Raw genomic sequence first — 17,687 nt, 5'->3', positions numbered from 1 at the left:
ATGAGATGGAAACATAGTTTGAAAAGTTGATCTCGAGATGTTGTACAATGCACAGAATATATCCAAGGTGAATTCTTCAATTTCTTACTGCTGCAGGAGGCTGGCATCAGCTCTTAATTTGTAAAAGAATGAGTGCTGGCGCCCAAAGCTCTGCGCAGAGTCCAATAACAAGGCTGCCTAGTCTTGAATCCACCTCATGCACCTTGAATCCACTACCAGGCACTCACTACCCCTTTATCTCATTCTTGCAGCTTCCTGCTCTCTCTCTTTGGGATGGTCTTTCTCTTCCTCTGTTTCTCTTTTTTGTTTTTCTCTCCTTTGTTCTCAGTAAACGTCTGATCCAGACAAATAAGTGCTGGTCCCAGAAAATAAGTGCCAGTGGCCCCCACCAGCAACCACTGGATCAATTTAAAGCACTGCTGCATTGCAGTGTTGTGATTGGTCAAGGGAGCCTGGCTGTTCTTCCTGGCTTCCTGGCCAAGCAGGAGAGCACGGGCAAGGAGCAGAAACGGGGGGCCCAGCGGCAAGGTACGTGCATCATTTTATTTCTTTTTCCATTGCTCAACCCTGAGCCCCTGTATCCCCCTCACATGCCCCCCCCCCCATGCCCTCCCCCACGAGTTATGCCCTCCGCCATTGGAGGTACTTCAGCCCTTTCTTGGGTGTTCCACTTTACCAAAAAAATCCACATACAATGGCACATTTTCGAAAAGCCCTGTAGACAGCTGTGTCTGTTTTCCACGTGTATTTAATCGCACCATATTTATTATAGAAGGGAGTGAAATGTGCTTCTCTTTGTTTATTATTTTAACGTGTGTTTGCCTAATTAGATGGCTTTTTATATGAGCTCCAGCACATGAGTGTCTGTTTCAAGAACGGATTCGGAACCAGGCATTTGCACGAGTAGAAATGACAAAAAGCACCAGACGAAATGTTGGAGGTCCAAATCTACAGCCATTAATTACTGTTTTTACTACTGCTATTAAAATTACTACGCATTATTGTTGAACTGATAACGCTGCCCATGGTCAGCAGAGGAGAATGGCAGAGTTGTCCATGCTACTGTACATTATGTAATTTACTACAGAGTAAACATGCACCTCCGTGATGTAAAACAAAATGAAGGCCCCACCCCCTCCTTGCGGAGTGTGAAGAGGGTCTCCTGAGTCTTCCTTATCTCACAGATATACATTGGCCTCTGTCTAAAAGGGCCCCTCCCAAAGGGTTTGGGGCCCCTAGAATGCCTGCGTGCAGCAGGAGTCGCAGGGGCTTATATTACGCCCCTGATGCAGCTATGGATAGACACCCAAGCATTACAAATGACCCCGCAGTCCCCGCGGTGCGTGCGGCCCCACTCTCTTCAGTAAATGAAGGGGCCCCGGGCCCCCTCAGCTCTTCAGTGAGAGCTGTGAGAGAGGCTTGCGCTAAAGCAAGCCTCTCTCCCTCTAAAGCAGGTGCAGGCGGTCTGCAGCCTGCTCTGAGCCCCTCCCGCTGACTGAAGAGAAACAATGTAACAACTTACCTTGTTTCTCTTCAGTCAGAGGCTGGCCGGGAAAAGGATGGGGGTGGGGCCCAGAGACAGCATTCCCATAGGGCTCTGCTCCTCTGAGAAGAGACAAGGACAATGATGGGGTGGGGGACCCAGAGACAGCATTCTCCAGGGCAATGCTCATATGAGAAGGGATGAGGCAGCAAAATGGTGCCCTCAGGTAAGCACTCTTGTTAGAACACACCATGGGTCTCTGCAGGGGGTCAAGGGGGGCACTTGCCCCCCCTGGATCTCCAGTGCGTCTGGTGTGGGCCCAGTCAGGGCCGGCCCTAGTCCTTCATGCTTTTGAAATGGTGCCATTGTTCCAGGTGGCAGCCCCCTCCATTGGGTGGGAAGGGTGCAAGGGGGTGGCCGTGAAGGGTGCAAGGCAGCGGGTAGAAGGGTGCAAGGTAGAGAGGAGAAGGGTGCAAGGCAAAGAAGAGAAGGGTGCAAGGCGGAGGGGAGAAGGGTGCAAGGCAGAGGGGAGAAGGGTGCAAGGTAGAGAGGAGAAGGGTGCAAGGCAAAGAAGAGAAGGGTGCAAGGCGGAGGGGAGAAGGGTGCAAGGCAGAGGGGAGAAGGGTGCAAGGTAGAGAGGAGAAGGGTGCAAGGCAGAGAGGAGAAGGGTGCAAGGTAGAGAAAGGTGCAAGGTGGAGGGGGAGAAGGGTGCAAGGCAGAGGGGAGAAGGGTGAAACAGGGGAGGGGGAGAAGGGTGCAAGGCGGAGGGGAGAAGGGTGCAAGGCAGATGGGAGAAGGGTGCAAGGCAGAGGGGAGAAGGGTGCAAGGCAGAGAGGAGAAGGGCGCAAGGCAGAGAGGAGAAGGGTACGAGGCAGAGGGGAGAAGGGTGTAAGGGGGAGGGGAGAAGGGTGTAAGGAGGAGGGGAGAAGGGTGCAACGGGGAGGAGGAGAAGGGTGCAAGGCAGAGGAGAGAAGGGTGCAAGGCAGAGGGGAGAAGGGTGGAAAGCAGAGAGGAGAAAGGTGCGAGGCTGAGCGGAGAAGGGTGGACAGCAGAGGGGAGAAAGGTGCAAGGCAGAGAAGAGAAGGGTGCAAGGCAGAGAGGAGAGGGTGCAAGGTAGAGAAGGGTGCGAGGCGGAGGGGGAGAAGGGTGCAATGCAGAGGGGAGAAGGGTGCAAGGCAGATGGGAGAAGGGTGCAAGGCAGAGGGGAGAAGGGTGCAACGGGGAGGGGGAGAAGGGTGCAAGGCAGAGGAGATAAGGGTGCAAGGCAGAGGGGAGAAGGGTGCAAAGCAGAGAGGAGAAGGGTGCAAGGCAGAGCGGAGAAGGGTGCATAGCAGAGGGGAGAAGGGTGCAAGGTAGAGAAGGGTGCAAGGCAGAGAAGAGAAGGGTGCAAGGCAGAGAGAAGTGTGCAAGGCAGAGAGGAGAATGGTGCAAGGCAGAGAGGAGAAGGATGCAAGGTAGAGAGAAGAAGGGTGCAAGGCAGAGAGGAGAATGGTGCAAGGCAGAGAGGAGAATGGTGCAAGGCAGAGAAGAGAAGGGTGCAAGGCAGAGAGGAGAGGGTGCAAGGTAGAGAATGGTGCGAGGCGGAGGGGGAGAAGGGTGCAATGCAGAGGGGAGAAGGGTGCAAGGCAGATGGGAGAAGGGTGCAAGGCAGAGAGGAGAAGGGTGCAAGGCAGAGGGAAGAAGGGTGCAAGGCAGAGGGGAGAAGGGTGCAAGGCAGACAGGAGAAGGGTGCAAGGCAGAGGGGAGAAGGGTGCAAGGCAGGGGGGAGAAGGGTGCAAGGCAGACAGGAGAAGGGTGCAAGGCAGAGGGGAGAAGGGTGCAAGGCAGAGGGGAGAATGGTGCAAGGTAGAAAAGGGTGCAAGGTGGAGGTGGAGTAGGGTACAAGGGGGAGGGGTAGAAGGGTGCAAGGCAGAGGGGAGAAGGGTGCAAGGCAGAGGGGAGAAGGGTGCAAGGCAGAGGGGAGAAGGGTGGAAGGGGGATGGTGATGAAGTTACAGAAACACTTCTGCGGACGCCCATGGAACACACACTACTTTGTGAGAGAGAGTAGAGAGAGAGAGTGGAGAGAGAGAGTGGAGAGAGAGACAGTGGAGAGAGAGAGAGAGAGTGGAGAGAGACAGTGAAGAGAGAGAGAGAGAGAGTAGAGAGAGAGGGTAGAGAGAAATAGTGGAGAGAGAGAGTGGGTGAGAGTGGAGAGTGGAGAGAGTGGAGAGAGACAGTGGAGAGAGACAGTGGAGAGAGAGTGGAGAGAGACAGTGGAGAGAGGGTAGAGAGAGAGGGTGAAGAGAGAGAGTGGAGAGAGAGACAGTGGAGAGAGAGTGGAGAAAGAGAGTGGAGGGAGACAGTGGAGAGAGTGGAGAGAGTGGCTAGATAGAGAGTGGAGAGAGAGAGAGTAGAGAGAGAGTGGAGAGAGAGAGACAGTGGAGAGAGAGTGGAGAGAGAGTAGAGAGAGTGAAGGGAGACAGTGGAGAGAGAGTGGTGAGAGAATGGAGAGAGAGTGGATAGAGAGACAGTGGAGAGAGAGTAAAAAGAGAGAGAGTAGAGAGAGAGTGGAGAGAGAGAGTGGAGAGAGAGTGGAGAGAGAGTGGAGCGAGAGAATGGAGAGTAGCGAGAGAGAGTGGAGAGAGAGTGGAGAGAGAAAGAGAGTGGAGAGAGAGAGAGTGGGGAGAGTGGAGAGAGACAGTAGAGAGAGACAGAGGAGAGAGAGTGAGTGGAGAGAGAGTAGAGAGAGAGAGTGGAGTGAGAGTGGAGATAGACAGTGGAGAGAGAGAGAGAGTGGAGAGAGCGTGGAGAGACAGTGTATAGAGTGAGCGAGAGAGAGAGTGGAGAGAGAGTGGAGAGAGAGTGGAGAGAGAGTGGAGAGAGAGTAGAGAGAGAGAGTGGAGAGAGTGGAGAGACAGATAGAGTGGAGAGAGACTGGAGAGAGAGTAGAGAGAGTGGAGAGAGAGAGTGGAGAGAGAGTGGAGAGAGAGTGGAGAGAGAGAGTGGAGAGAGAGTGGAGAGAGAGTGGAGCGAGAGAATGGAGAGTAGCGAGAGAGAGTGGAGAGAGAGTGGAGAGAGAAAGAGAGTGGAGAGAGAGAGAGTGGGGAGAGTGGAGAGAGACAGTAGAGAGAGACAGAGGAGAGAGAGTGAGTGGAGAGAGAGTAGAGAGAGAGAGTGGAGTGAGAGTGGAGATAGACAGTGGAGAGAGAGAGAGAGTGGAGAGAGCGTGGAGAGACAGTGTATAGAGAGAGCGAGAGAGAGTGGAGAAATAGTACAGAGAGAGTGGAGGGAGACAGTGGAGAGAGTGGAGAGAGAGAGTGGAGAGTGAGAGAGTGGAGAGAGAGTGAGAGAGTGGAGAGACAGTGGAGAGAGACAGTGGAGATGGACAGAGAGTGGAGAGAGAGAGTGGAGAGAGAGTGGAGAGAGAGAGAGAGTGGAGAGAGAGTAGAGAGAGAGAAGAGAGAGAGAGTGGAGAGAGAGAGTGGAGAGAGAGAGTGGGGAGAGAGTGGAGAAGAGTAGAGAGAGAGCGGAGGGAGACAGTGGAGAGAGAGAGTGGAGAGAGAGAGTGGAGAGAGAGAGTAGAGAGAGGGTGGAGAGAGGGTGGAGAGAGGGTGGAGAGAGTGGAGAGAGAGTGAGAGAGTGAAGAGAGAGTGGAGAGAGAGTGGAGGGAGACAGTGGAGAGAGAGTAAGAGAGAGTGGAGAGAGAGTGGAGAGAGAGAGAGTCAGAGAGTGGAGAGAGAGTAGAGGGAGAGAAAGTGGAGAGAGAGACAGCGGAGAGACAGTGGAGAGAGAGTGTAAAGAGAGACAGTGGATATAGCGTGGACAGAGTTGAGAGAGAGAATGAGAGAGAGAGAGTGGAGCGAGAGTAGAGCCCGACTGACTGACTCAGATACTGAATACTGACTGACCGAAAGACTGACTGGCTGAGAAACTGACTGAGAGAGAGAGAGAGAGCGAGAGGGAGTGAGAGAGAGAGACTGGCTGACTGAGAGAGTGACTGACTGACTGACAGAGAAAGAGAGGCTGATTGAGAGTGAGACTGACTGACAGAGAGAGAGACTGAGGTAGAGAGATACTGACTGACAGAGAGAGAGGCTGACTAACAGAGAGAGAGACTGAGAGAGAGAGAGGCAGAGACTGACTGCCTTAGAGAGATAGACTGATCGGCTGCGAGAGAAACTGACTGACTGAGAGAGAGATTGACTGAGAGAAAGACTGACAGAGAGAGAGAGAGAGAGGGGGGGGCTGACCGAGGTAGAGAGAGAATGACTGACAGAGAGAGACTGACTGACTGGGAGAGGGAGAGAGACTGACTGGGAGAGAGAGAGATTGACTGGGAGAGAGAGAGAGACTCAGAGACTGAGAGACTGACTGGATGAGAGAGAGACTGACAGAGAGAGAGGCTGTTAGAGAGAGAGACTGACTAGGAGAGAGACGGACTGACAGAGACTGACAGAGAGAGAGAGAGAGACTGACAGAGAAAGAGAGACTGACCAACAGAGAAAGAGACTGACAGACAGAGAGAGTCTGACTGAGAGTTAGAGAGAGAGAGAGGCTGACTGAGGTAGAGAGAGAATGACTGACTGAGAGAGACCGACTGACTGGGAGAGAGAGAGACTGACTGGGAGAGAGAGAGAGAGAGAGAGAGAGACTGGCTGACTGAGAGAGTGACTGACTGACTGACAGAGAAAGAGAGGCTGATTGAGAGTGAGACTGACTGACAGAGAGAGAGACTGAGGCAGAGAGATACTGACTGACAGAGAGAGAGGCTGACTAAAAGAGAGAGAGACTGAGAGAGAGAGAGGCAGAGACTGACTGCCTTAGAGAGATAGACTGATCGGCTGCGAGAAAGACTGACTGACTGAGAGAGAGATTGACTGAGAGGAAGACTGACAGAGAGAGAGAGAGAGAGAGAGAGAGAGAGAGAGAGAGAGGCTGACTGAGGTAGAGAGAGAATGACTGACTAAGAGAGACTGACTGACTGGGAGAGAGAGAGACTGACTGGGAGAGAGAGAGATTGACTGGGATAGAGAGAGACTAAGAGAGAGAGAGACTCAAAGACTGAGAGACTGACTGGATGAGAGAGAGACTGACAGAGAGAGAGACTGACAGAGAGAGAGAGAGACTGACTGGGAGAGAAACTGACTGACAGAGAGAGAAAGACTGACAGAGAAAGAGAGACTGCCTGACAGAGAAAGAGACTGACTGACAGAGAGAGACTGACTGAGAGAGAGAGAGACTCACAGAGAGAGACTGGCTGACAGAGAGAGATAGAGACTAACTGACAGAGAGAGAGACTGACAGAGAGAGCCACTGACTGAGAGAGAGAGAGAGACTGATTGAGAGAGACTGGCTGACTGCGAGAGAGAGAGTATGACTGACAGAGAGACTGACAGAGGGAGAGAGAGACTGTCTGGAAGACTGACTGAGAGAGAGACTTAGAGAGAGAGGCTGAGAGAGAGAGACTGACAGAGAGACTGACAGAGAGAGGGACTGACAGGGAGAGAGACTGACTTAGAGAGAGAGACTAACAGAGAGACTGACAGTGAGAGGGACTGACAGGGAGAGGGACTGACTAAGAGAGAGACTGACTGACTGAGAGAGACTGATTGAGAGAGAGACTGACCGAGAGAGACTGACTAGGAGAGAGAGACTGACTGAGAGAGAGACTGACTGACAGAGAGAGAGAATAAGAGAGAGAGAGACAGACAGAGAGAGATTGACTGACAGAGAGAGAGAGAGAGAGAGACTGACTGAGAGAGAGAGAGACTGGCTGACTGAGAGAGAGAGACTGACTGAATGGGATAAACTGACAGAGAGAAACTGTGAGAGACTGACTGACAGAAAGGGAGAGACTGACTGACAGAAAAAGAGAGACTGACTGAGAGAGAGAGACTGACTGTCTGAGAGAGACTGACAGAAAGAGAGAGATAGATAGACTGACAGAGAGAGAGAGAGACTGAGAGAGAGAGACTGACAGAGAGAGACTGACTGACAGAGAGAGAGAGAGAGAGACTGACTGAGAGAGAGAGAGACTGGCTGACTGAGAGAGAGAGACTGACTGAATGGGATAAACTGACAGAGAGAAACTGTGAGAGACTGACTGACAGAAAGGGAGAGACTGACTGACAGAAAAAGAGAGACTGACTGAGAGAGAGAGACTGACTGACTGAGAGAGACTGACAGAAAGAGAGAGATAGAGAGACTGACAGAGAGAGAGAGAGACTGAGAGAGAGAGACTGAGAAAGAGACTGACAGACAGAGGGACTGACCGGGTGAGAGACTGACTGACAGAGAGAGACTGACAGAGAGAGGGACTGAATGAGGGAGACTGACAGAGAGAGAGATTCCGACTAACTGACAGACTGACAGAGAGAGTGACTGACTGACTGACACACTGACAGAGAGACTGACTGACTGAGAGAGACTGAATGACAGAGAGAGATAGACTGACTGACTGAGGGAGGGAGACTGACTGACTGACAGACTGACAGACAGAAAGAGAGAGATAGAGAGACTGACAGAGATAGAGAGACCGACTGACTGACAGAGAGAGAGAGAGAGAGAGAGAGAGACTGACTGACTGACAGACTGACTGACTGAGAGAGACTGACTGACTGAGAGAGACTGAATGACAGAGAGAGATAGACTGACTGACTGAGAGAGAGAGAGACACTGACTGACTGAGAGAGAGTATGTGATGGAATTGGGGTCAAAGTGTGTATGAAGCCATGCAATGCCTCTTAAGATTGCTATTGTCTACTAATAAAAATGTATTATCAAAATGTGCTCTTTGTAGTTACATCTGCTTTTATAATACTGCATTGTCGCATTGTCTAATGTTTTAAAACAGAAATGAGAAGGAGCAGTGGATGCACTTTTGTCAAAACTGAATGATGTGTGGGCTCGATGTTTGTATATCATGACAGGAGTCTGCATCAGGAAACCCACCTAAAATTGGGCAAACTTCCCCGGCCTACAGATGGCAGGGACCCTGTAATGAATTTACCACCACCTATGATAGCCTACTGGCAGACTAAGGCAAACCTTTAACTCCACCATCCATTGTTTCGGCTGTATTGGTGACAGTGGCGTAACAATAGCCCCGCATCCCCTGCAGTATGGCGGGTGGCTGGCCTGAGAGCTCTAGAATGGCACGCAGAATGGGGGGGCCTCCATATAGTTTGTAGGGGGGCCCCTTCAAGTTTCGTTAGGCAACTGCATTTAGAACTTTCAAAAGAGAAAGCAAACACCGAGAGGGTAACAATTGTGGTTACAATGGGACCTCTGGAACAATGTGGGACTTTACATGGTCTGGAGCAGGGAGTAATCATCCTATTTGTCACTTCTGCAATGTGGCTCTCAGTTTGGAGTACAAGCCTGCCATTTTATACCATTGGTCCACTTTCGAAATGTGATAGAGCTTGTCCAAGTACTACGGTCTATTATGAGCCCTGGCGTTGCAGGTTGATACACAGCGGTGAGATGTCATCGACACAAAGGACACAGCAAGACATCGTTGTGTAGTGTTAATGATTAAACCGTGGGGAATGCGCAGGTTGAAGGTAAGAAAGAGCATGCTGACATGTTATGTTTGCATTAGTCCTGTGCTGGAGGGTATCGGCACTGAAATTATGCGAGGGTAGATATCTTATTTTTCTCCACATTACCCCCCTGAGAAGTATGTGCGGGGGAGATAGGAACCAGGGGAGTGGTTGCAAAGGATTTTGGGTGATGGGTGGAGGAAGGGTGGAGTATTACCTCAGCATAACTCACTGACAAAAACAATCTGGCTATAAACATAGAAAAGGGACAACTAGTTCAGTAAACACAGCCCATTGACAACAACCATTGGCAAAGCCATTAGGTGTTGCCTATGCAATGTATTATCTTTATCAATATTTTCTTAGTTATGTTGTAAAGCAGTGTGGCTGCTGCACAGCATGGCTGAAAGTTAAAGAAAGCTATGCCACCGCTAGCTTTGGTTGGGTCATAGCACTTTTGTTTTATTGTGGGAGGGAGGGCAGGACAGGGTGCAGGGAATGTGGGGGAAAGTTAACACCAACAACGAACACATGAGGGACGGTGAGTCGGGGCAAGCCACCACAGACAATGAACGGAGGGAGGGAGGAAGTGTGAGGGTAAGCCAACATGGACAACAAACAGAAGAAGAGTAGCTGAGGGGCAAGACAACACAGACAACAAACAGTGGGAAGGAGGGAGGGTTGGAGCAAGCCAACATGGGCCATGGATGGGGTAAGGCAAACACAGGTAAACAATGGAGAGTGGGAGAGTGGGGATAAGCCAACACAAACAACAAATTGAGGGAGGGATAGAGGCTGGAGGATAAACCAACACAGATAATAAAGTGATGGAGGAAGAGAGTGTGGGGTCAACACAAAAAACAGAAGGTGGGAGGGTGAGTTGAGGCAAGCAGGTGGACAAGGGAGGAACATGGAGGGGAAAGAAGTACATGAGGGAGCCAGCTGAAAAATACATACTCTAATAGAGTGCTTACATCCCCCCAAAAAATAACACCAAACACAATGAGCAGTGAAGGACATAAGTAATGCATCCATGCTCCAGGCAAGGGTTAAACGCATATAGAGGAAGGAAGCCTACCTGCACTAGCTAATTGGAAGCAAGCCTGTAATAGTGACAATGAAGGCAACCAATGGCAAGCAAAGGACAGTATCTAAGCACAATGACAGACTGTGTGTAGTTCTTAAGCTTCATAGAAGACCGGCATGTAGATGGCCTTGGTGATGCTTAGCTGCCTCCAAGACGTACACGCAGAGTGATACATGGCACAAAAGCATGACCCATCCTGTATTCTGTAGTGAACAGAAGAAAAATGTGATTGACGCAACAATAAACCAAAGAATTAAAATGGCTAGCTGTAAGCTCCTATGAGTAAATATAATATAAATCTAAATTTACGAAAATTAAAAGCTCTTGGCTAATTCCAGACGTAGAAACACAGTGACATGATCTATTTTCAAAGTTGTGCACTGTATGTCTTTTCATTTATTCGGTCAGTCAGTAACGTCACAGAGACAAAAATGTGTTTGATATGATCAAGGAAAGGGCAATATAAGACTTTCTTAATCAGAGCAATTACCACGTACTATATTGCATTCTAAGGTTGCTAACTAGTTCTTCATTTTTATGACAAGAATGTGGCCTAATAAAACATTTAACTTTTTTTTTCTTTGCTTTAGATAGTCTCCTGTCAGATCAGGCTTTAAGTGGGTTACAAAAGATGGGAGGTGTCTCTAAAAGGGGCATACCCTATGTCATTAAGGGTGTGGCATAAACCATCTTTTTTTTTAATAGTTTTTATTGCAGATACACAAGGAGCCAATAATTGGAGCAGTCTAAAGGTACAGTAAAGCATCACTGTCAGTTTGGTTCGCTCATTCAAAAGAGATACACAGCCGTGTAGCCCACATCCCTGGAGTTGGGCGGCGAACAGAGTTATAGCAATATGTGTACCAGAGCTGAGCAGGCTGTAGGCTTTTCCTGGCAATGCCTGTGTCTGATTTTTATTCTTTTTTAAGATAACACAGTAACCAAACCTCCCTCCCCCCTCCCCAAACCTCCCCCCAATAGGAAATTAGAAGACTTACAGGCCGGAGACCTTCACATTGTTCATACACTGAAAAGCTACAGATACCTTGTTACACACCCTCATCCCTCCCCCTTCCTTCCTTCTCTCTCGTGTGTCCGAATGGTCGCATCCCTCAGAGCGGTGAAGTACGGCTCCCTACAGGATCAGTGTCGTCCGTCTTGTACTTCAAGGCCAATGTAGTGTGTCTTCCAGTTGCTACCCGTTTCCCCATTGTGGAAAAGCCTCCTACATCCCCCCATCCAGCCCATGGTACTGCCTTCATTTTGACCAAACCCTACGGAATTTCTTTGGACAGCCCCTTGCCTTGTAGGGGACCCTCTCTGCCGCCATATACAGGTCTAACCCTCGTCTCCACTCCTCCAGATCTGGCGGGTCTGGCGCACCCCAGTGTTTCGCGATGTCTCGCTTGGCAACCACTAAAGCCAGGACTAGGAAAGTGAGTAGTGGGCGAGTCAGGTCCACCTCATTTGTCATTCCAAGTAACGCCAACTTGGGGTCCCGTGGGAGTGAAGCCTCAAGGACATCCTCTAGCTCCCCAAATATCTGGGTCCAGTAATTCTGTATTGCACTGCAGGACCACACTGTGTGAAAAAAATCCCCCTCCTCTTGGAGACACCGAAGGCAGCGTGTATCGTCTATCCTCCCCATCTTACATAGGCGCGCTCTGTCAAAGTATGTCCTATGGAGAAAGTTGAATTGAATAAGTCGTAATCTGGATTTAATGGCGACCTCCCGGGGGTGCATCAGGACGATCTCCCAATCTAAGTCTTCCATCTCCCCCACCTCCGCCTCCCAAGTGTGCCTAAGTTTGTTCAAGTCGCCCAGCATATGGTTAGTCAGTGTTTTGTATGTCAGGGATACCGCCTTTCCCTCTATCCGTTCTTGCAGGAGCCTCCCTTCCAATGGCGCATATTCAGGAAGATCAGTGAGCGTAATACGTTGGGCTGTCCAGGCGTGCCTCAATTGAGCATATTTAAAATATTGTGTATTATGCAGTCCGAATTCCGACTGAAGGACTTGGAACGATTTTAACCCCCCCCCCTGGCTATCACATCTCCTGTGGTGGAGATGCCGATATCATCCCACCTCTTGAATCCTCTGAGCTTATGCAGCTCGGTTAACCATTGGCAGTGCCACAGTGGTGTCTGTCGCGTGGGCTTCCTCTCCCACCCCATGCGACGCGTAGCTCTATTCCATGCCCTAAGCGTTATAGATGTTGCTGGAAGGAGGGAGGCCCTTTTGCCACTGCCGTACAGATATTTTAGTATATTAGTGGGCGCCAGTTTAATCCTCTCCAGTGCATACGTTGGGTGGTCAGCTGGTGTATGGAGCCAGTCATTGATCGGGGTCAGATGCTCCGCCCAGTAGTAGGCCTCCAAGTTCGGAAGTGAGATCCCGCCGCTATCCTGATGTCTCTGAAGTGTGGACAGGGCCACCCTGGCCTGTTTACCCAGTGGCATAAACCATCTTAACCAGAATTCTGCTCTTCCTGTAGTGTGCCACTGGACCAGCATTGTGATGCCTCTCTTTGGGCTTTCTATTAATACATCCAGCATATAATATATCAATGGGTATGTTCATAAAACAATCCAGAACTATTGACTCTATCGATTTGCATTTTCTGTATAAGATAAATAAGTAATAATGATTTGTTTTACTGAAATTGTTTAAATTCTGAAGATACCATTCTGTGAATTAAACATTAGCAAGGTCTGTGGAAGGGGTGGTGGTTGTAACATAGGAATCCACAAATTGAAGGTAAAGGTTCAGGTTTTATTCAGAAGAAAGATCCCATCCACAGGTGAACATCCAGCCAGCATCAATGTAGGATTGTAACTGCCTGGTGAACAAAACATAACATTCCAGGAGATGTGCAGGAGATTCCAGTGCCTCATGACATCAGCGCAGCTATGATATGAAGCACAGACACACAGAACCACGATGCCACACATCTCCCTTCTAACAACAAGAACAAAATTACAAAAAAGAACGAGTTAACATTAAAGCATAAATCACACAGTCACGTAGTCTTTTAAATACTCAGGAGAATGAGAAACCCTTGCAGACTTGCGAGGAAGTGAGGAAGGTTCATCTCTAGTAGTTTGAGAATGACGACTACAAGAAGCATCCACAATATCATTTCTAACCACCACCACCCTGTTCAAATTCCAAACCCGATGATCTGCAGTTTTGATGGCGTTCTTAAAAACTTTGATGACACGGATAGGCTTTTTAAAGGTAGCAGAAAGGGCCTTATTGTTTTTGCAGGGATTCTTAATAAGTACCCAATCGCCCACTTTAACAGGAGTGACTTTTACAGAATTCCTTGCATCAAAAATTATTTTTCTATTCTCAATTCTAGAAGATTCACGCACCATCCAATCATCACTGACATCATGAGGACATGGTTGTAGATCATTAACCCATGCAGGTACTACAAGTGTATTGGGAGTACGTGATCTAAAAAGTTCAAAGGGGGTCTTCCCAGTAACAGCATGGGGAGATATCCTGTAAACCTTAAACTTCTTAAAAACATCTGCCCTCCAATCTGTGCCAGCAGACTTAGCCATTCTGATGGTTTCTTTAAGAACACGGTTGAATCTCTCAACTATACCGTTGGTTTCTGGGTGGTATAAGGATGATTTTTTGTGTTTAATCCGTAGCAAAATGCCCCATTTTACCACACCTGTAACATTTTACTTGGGAGAAATCAAAACTGTTTTCTTTTTTTTTATAGGGTATTTTGCTTGAAACGTTTTCATTTCTAGACTCTTTTTGGTGATTATCGCTTACTCTAGGAGTAGATTTTACAACATTTACTATTTCTTTAGTAGTTTTGTTCTCACCATTTTTCTTAATGACTTCAACACACTTGATAGAATGTTCTATCCTCTTTGCAATAGTAAGAACTTCCTCTAAGGAAGGTTCGTCCTTTTGCCACAATTCCTCCCTTACCTTTTCAATATAACATCCAAGCATGAACTGATCCCTTATATGCTCATCAAGACTTGCACCAAATTTACATGCGGAAGCAAGCTTCCTTAAAGCCGTTATATAATTCTCAATTGTCTCTTCTTCCATTTGTGTTCTGCGACCAAAATGATACCTTTCTAAAATTGTACTGACTCTAGGAAGATAATGCTCATCCAATTTTGCAATACATATCTCATACTCATTTAAATTACCATCATCAAGATCAGGCAAATGATCGAATACCTCTTGCCCTTCTGCCCCCAGACAATGTAAAAGTAAAGCTGTCTTTCTTTCAGCACTTAAGCTAGATCCACATACCCTTGCATACCTTTCAAATACTTTACGCCATTTTTTCCATCTAATAGGTGGATCTCCAGGTGAGGACAAGAAGAAAGGGGGGGCAGTTACATTTTGCATGTTGTTAAAAAAAAATGAACAAGAGAAGCAAAACACAAACAAAAAAAATATATGAGTTAAATGTGTGTGTGTCACATTAGGTGGACACACAAGAACAGCTTCCAGTAATAGCGCAGTCAGTTCAGTGTGTGTGTATCACAGTAGTGGGACACACAAAAGCAGCTTCAAATGAGTGTGTCACAGAAGGTAGACAAATGGTTAAAATGTCGCAGAAGAAAACGAGAGTCAAAACAGTACCTTTAGATGTTTGTAGAATATGTGGCAAATTTCAAGTAGATAAAAGACTTCAGAGTAATTTTCAATTTTCCAAAATATTATCGATGGTCGGAGTCACGAAACGCAATAAAAGCGTAAAGCGTGTACTCCGAAGTAAGAAGCAGCAGAATGACCAATCCAAGATGGCGCCCACGTTAGCGTGACTCCCAAGGTGCTTTGCGGCACGCTTACGTCCTTCCCAGTAAGCCTTGCGCAGAGACGTGGAGACGAAGGAAGCTGGTTTGTTTACCTCCGAAGCTTCGAAGTTCTCTGAAGGCTTGGACGATATGGCGTTCTCTTTCACAAAGGCAGCACGCGAGGACGTTGGGGTAGGACTTTTTTCAAAAAATGTGTTCAATCACGGTGAAAATGTAAAGTTGAATGGTCACGAAGGTCTAAAAAAAAAATGCTTGCGCTGCTAGATACAGGCAAAGTAAGAGTCAAAAATAAAGAGAAACATTAGACTCTGTTTTCTCTTACCATAATAGAAAGACGAAATTGAAGTCTTCTTTTAAAGTTGAATGCCACCAAACATTTGTGTTCTTATAAAGTTGAATGCCACCGGAGTACCTCATGAGAGTTAAGTTTCCAGGAAAAGTTTGTGGAAACAAAGTTAAGTTTCCAAGTAAAGTTTGTGGAAACGTTTCTCTTTTCTTCTTTTTAAAAAAAAAAATTATTAGAGGTAGGTGTTGAGGTCTTTTCTTCTTCCAATGTATCCCATCCTCCGTCGCCAAATGTAACATAGGAATCCACAAATTGAAGGTAAAAGTTCAGGTTTTATTCAGAAGAAAGATCCCATCCACAGGTGAACATCCAGCCAGCATCAATGTAGGATTGTAACTGCCTGGTGAACAAAACATAACATTCCAGGAGATGTGCAGGAGATTCCAGTGCCTCATGACATCAGCGCAGCTATGTCATGAAGCACAGACACACAGAACCATGATGCCACAGTGGTCTTCACAGTCTCAATCATTGCTGTTCTCTCCTTCACAAAACATTCTTGTGCAGTCACTCTGTTAGACACGTATGCCTTTTTTTCTCCCCACTTCTTTCTGAAATCCTCCATCTGCATATCTCACACCTCATCTCTTTACTATTCACATCCTCTTTCACTCACTCCCGCATGTATTACCTCTCAATCCCTTAAACACATGCCTACTTATGTGTAAGCACAACATTTGTTTTTATTTTCTTACTGTGAATGTCTTAACAGCAGTGTACCTCCTTCACACACATTCCACAATTACAGTTGCCACAAATGAACATTTCTCTGTGTGCTCTACAGAGATGCCAAGGATTGGATGAGTATGTATTCTAAGCCCACTTATGACCCACTGACAATGACTGTAAGAAGCTCATACTACCTTTACCCTCGGATTCAGAGCTTTCAATCGTGAATCATCACAAATAAACACTGGATCGACAACACAGTGTAGGTTTCTGATCACCAAGGGACTTCTTTCATATTTGGGGATACCACAGTATACACTGTCAATACACTGCGCCACAACCTGAACTCACCCTAATACCTAGAGGCGACTCAGTGAACAGAAAGTACTATATACAATGCTACACAAAAAATAAAAACTATAGAAATACAACATCCTGGAAAAAACAAACACTCTACAAAGCAAGATTCAGTAAAACAAGCGAAATGTAAGCCACCACTGCATTGCCGATCTGGATTACCTTACATTTTTTTTACAGTCAATGTTCACAAATTGAGCAATGTTTTTGCCTGTAAAGCTAAGGACATGATCTTAGAGCCTGATAAGCATCCATTTCAATGCCAGCTGTGTCTGAAACCCACTAGGTTCCTCCCCAATTAAAGCCTTGATGCCAGGATTGATTTGATTGAGTTGTAGGTTGTGGGCACCGGCATGCTATTGCTCTTCTGTAGTCTATCCACTGACTTTTGTTAATGTGCCTCCCTTGCAAGAGAGGTCATAATGCTTCTCAAAACAGAGCATTTGGGGGTTCATTAAAATTTTGGAAGCAATTGAAAATGTCGACTATTACCCACTGGCTGAATTTCTTGCACCATAGAGATATTATTGCAAAGGAAATAGCAGTGGGCCAGAGACAGCAAAGGGGTAGGAGCAGTAACCAGACTGAAATATAGGCCACCTCCTCTGCCACGGGGATGGCCGAATGCCTAAGGATAGCGTGCTGCCCATCCCCCAAAGGTTGAAGGGCACTACAAAGTGGGCACACAAAGTCCAGAAGCTGGGGACTTTGGGAGCAGCTACAGGGACCAGGACCAACAGAAACACTCCAGCAGCATTTGTAAAAGCCAATGGGGGAAGCCTCAGCCAAGTTTAAAGGCCCCCCGAGATGCACAAAGAAGTTAAAGACCAACACCACAGTAAGAAAGGGAAAAAGGCGCAGTTTGCAGGTGCAGAGCGTGATGACGAGCAGTTGTCTCCAAAGAGGTCAAGGGCAAGGTCGCAAGAGAAAAGAGTGCAAGAGAGCTGCCAAAAAATAACGCAGTCTACCTTTATCTGGGGGGGGCTTGGGATGCTGAATGGCGAAGCGACTGGGAAGGAAACCAGAAATAATACAAAGGGGGTTGGGGGGGAATGGCGCATTAATGGTACATTATTTGCAGCCGATGCATGGTTAAGAAATGGCTGAAGGACAAACCACGTGAAGTCTAAACACCACACACCGTCAGTCCCTCACCCACTACTGAAAGGCAAAAAGGGCTAAAGGAATCTGTTTACTTCTACTTTAGAGTGCATAAAATATGTTTTCCCACCTGTGGGTGGAATGTATTTACAGCATAATGTGTAGAGATCAGTAGGAGTGAAAAAGCCTTTTTACCTGTGTCACTGGAGTGAGGTCCACAGTCCCACTCATGTAAAGTTTCACCACTGTGTGCTTAACTCACCCTTGGCCTACATTAAATTAGTATGTAGCTCTGTGAAGTGCGTGTGTTGTTGCA

Source organism: Lissotriton vulgaris, chromosome 5 (assembly GCF_964263255.1).
Source record: "Lissotriton vulgaris chromosome 5, aLisVul1.2, whole genome shotgun sequence".
Classification (NCBI taxonomy): domain Eukaryota; kingdom Metazoa; phylum Chordata; class Amphibia; order Caudata; family Salamandridae; genus Lissotriton; species Lissotriton vulgaris.
Note: the sequence above shows the minus strand (reverse complement) of the source record.